Source organism: Cornus florida, unplaced genomic scaffold, assembly GCF_030987335.1.
Source record: "Cornus florida cultivar Cherokee Brave unplaced genomic scaffold, ASM3098733v1 CherokeeBrave_3.0.0_Hap2_Chr09, whole genome shotgun sequence".
Classification (NCBI taxonomy): Eukaryota; Viridiplantae; Streptophyta; class Magnoliopsida; order Cornales; family Cornaceae; genus Cornus; species Cornus florida.
The window spans coordinates 68,336,968-68,340,325 of NW_026775579.1; the positions used below are offsets into that span (position 1 = coordinate 68,336,968).

General features: G+C 33.1%; 1 long non-coding RNA gene across 2 annotated transcripts; it reads left to right on the forward strand.

Moving 5' to 3' along the window:
- The first annotated feature begins 452 nt into the window (after positions 1-452).
- Positions 453-2,205, forward strand: LOC132273332 (uncharacterized). 2 transcript variants are annotated; one of them, XR_009470087.1, is made up of 3 exons: positions 453-487; positions 1,576-1,850; positions 1,938-2,205. It is a non-coding gene; the product is annotated as an uncharacterized LOC132273332 (long non-coding RNA). The 2 variants fall into 2 exon arrangements; XR_009470086.1 differs by lacking the exon at positions 453-487 and having other exon boundaries at positions 1,299-1,850.
- Positions 2,206-3,358: the final 1,153 nt, after the last annotated feature.

Consider the following 3,358-nt stretch of genomic DNA (forward strand, 5'->3'; position numbering starts at 1 on the left):
TCATAGTTATCAAAATCGCGATTCTAAGTCGTAGAATCGCACGATTCTACGACTCAGAACTCAAAATCGACTCAAATCGTAGCAGAATCGCTCAATTGGTAGAATCGGGGGTAGAATCGGTAGAATCATTGGTAGAATCGTAGAATCGTACGATTCTATACGATTCTACCGATTCTACCAAAAATGGGTGCTTGGGGCTTTTGGGCGGGCCTTTATAATATTTGGTCTTTGGGCCTTAATTGTATTAGTTGTTTGGGCAGGTCTGGCCCAAAACTTACCAAATTATATATTTTATTATTTATTTTATAAATTATAAAATATAAAGTAACAAAACCAAAACAGAAAACCCTATTCTATTATAGACTTAGAAACGGGAAGTCAAGACTCAAGAGTGAGGAGTGAGACTGAGAGGAGGCGGCAGTGCAGAGGCCTCTATAGAGCAGATCGGATCCATTCCATACAGAAACAGGTTCGGCGGCTCGGTCAGGTATGTTCTATACTAAGAATTATTTTTCTCCCTCTTTTTTTTTAGTATGGAATCATGGATACAATGAGTGGGTGATTACTGATTGCTATTCTCTAATTCTTCTCCAAATCTTCATCCAGAAAATCTTATCAGCCTTGACACCCTTTAATTTCATGAAATTTTAGCCAGCGGAATCACAAACACTGCATTAATTTTTACAAATTTTGAAGCCAAATAATATTTTGATCTATCTGATATTGTTCTTAAAATTACAGAACCAAATTTGAATTGAAACTAGTAGCAATAAGTAATTTAATAGCTACACCAGAAAGGTTGTCCTGTAAACATTAAATAGTAACATATTTCATTCAAATACAGAGGCCATTATATATTTGTAAATCATTGATTGTGTCTTGAGTTCCTTCCACTGTGATAATGTAAAAGGACATCCAAAAGTTGTTGCCATCTCTCCTGCTACAAATAAAATCACATCTTTATAAGACTCTGAACTCTCTCTCCCTCTCTCTTTTCATTTTTTTTTTTTTCCTACTCAAATTCCATTATCTTTCACTTGCACAAACCCACATGAATTCTCACTCACGGTTACAAAGAAAGACTGATATATGAATAAATAATACACACAAAGAAAGATTGTAACCCACATAAAAAATTGGAACTATTCAACTATACATAATATTAGGTTTATATAACATGTGGGAATAATAAATTAAATTCGATAAAATCATTTCATAACTATTTGGTACTAAGTATATGGAAGAAGAACTGGAATAGCTTACCAGGGAATTTGAATTTAGCTATTTAATTAAATAGTAGTAAGAAAAAAAAAGGATGTCCTGTAAACATTACAAGTGGTCTGTGGTTGAGTGCCCTAAGTTAAAGCGGTTTGCAATTAGAATTCATTTGGTGATGAGTGCCCCGAGTTAAAGCGGTTTGCAATTAGAATATTGAGTTTAACATGTAGCTCTTCGGGATGTGAAAGGAACTGGAGTGCCTTTGAGATGGTAAATTATCGAATAATGCATAGTTCCAAAATTTTAATAATGTCACAGTTTAATTTTAAGTTTTAACCTCATTGGCAATATATTTAGGTGCATTCAAAAAGGAAAAACCGGTTGCAACAAAAAAAACTGAATGATTTGGTATTTGTTATGTATAACATAAAATTGAGGGAGAGGCACGTGAAAAGACAAGCTGTCGTAGAACCAATTTGTTTCTTCCGATGTTTCTTTCGATGATGAATGGATTATCGAAAAAGAGGATCCGATTCTTCCAACAAAAACTAAATGGTTGAGGGTTCTTGATGACAAAGTTCAAGAAGATGATACCGATGAAGAAAATGAAGTAAAAAGGATGACTAGGACACGTAAGAACTTAAACTTTAAACTTTTATTATAATATTGTATAAATTATTAAATTATATTAATTTTCTTTCTTTCTTTATGCTTTATAGTTGAGGAAATTTATGCAATTGATGATAATGAAGACATGGAGCCATTAAATCCCGTTGATGATGCTAATGAGGAAGATGGTGATGATGAAGAGTTCAATGATGACTTTATGGATATGTAATTTTAGTTTCTAACTTTAGAGATGGATGAGTTAGAACTGTATGTTATTTTGAGCTACATTCTCTTTTATTTATATTCGGACTTTGGAATATTGTTAGGATTTGAGATTTATGGACTCATGGATATGTAATATTGTGTGTTTTGGCCTTATTTTGATTATATTTTACAAATCTTATTGTTTAAAAAGTTAGTTTTAATTGTTTTTTCACAATTTGGTAGAATCTTACGATTTACAATCCGATTCTACGGAATCCAAAACGATTCTGCGTAGAATTCCGATTTTAACAACCTTGCTTTTAATATCAACAATTGAAAGGAATTTATCAACATCACTTTCCACACTCATATCTCCAGACATAACAATGGGAACATATGTATTCTCTTTTCCTTTTGGATACCATCATTGAAGTTGCCCATTTTCTCCACAACGATGACACCTTCTATCTGGCATTGGAGGAGGCACAAAATTCCTTGGAGCTCATTTTTTTTTTTCTTTCTCTTATGCAATAAGAATTTGAGACTCATCATGTTGATCATTACCGTTCAACTTTTCATATATTGAAGAATAAAACGCTTTCAACTTGTTCCATTGTGATTATATCTCTCCTATATAGCAAAGTATTGAATAAATACTTATGAGTAGAACACAACGATGTCAACAAGATAATAACTTTTTCGTCATTACTTAATTTAGCATTGACATTATTTAGGGAAAAAAAAAAATTAGCATTGACATTAGATAAGTGACGAACAATCTTATCAACTCACCAAGATGTTCTTGCAAGGTTACACGTTCCTTTCTGAGAAAGGAGTACAACTTTTGTTTCAGGACTAGTTAGCTGGTGAGATTCTTTCCCATGTAAAAACCCTCCAACTTCTTCCACATGTCTACAACTGAAGCTTCTTCACCATCATCTGCCAATCAAATAACACTCATCGTCCTTGAATTGATTTTCTCCCACTTTGCACCATTCATCTCCTCTAGTTTGTTACCCAATGCCTCTTCCAAACCATGCTGAATTAGTACATCCCACGTTCGAACTTACCGTTGGCTAAAAGTCCTTCTTTTATTTAACTTTTTGAGTATGACTTTACATCTATAATAGTTGTTGTCATGGCTCTAATACCAGTTTTTAAGATTATATATCCCAAAATCTGAATCAATAATAGCAATAAAGACATTTGACAACGCAGATATAAACAAACAAGATTTACGTGGCACGACAAATTACTTAGGTCCATGGGCAAAAAAACAACCGTCTCTATTCCAATACCAAAATTACACACTCACAATCTCACTCTT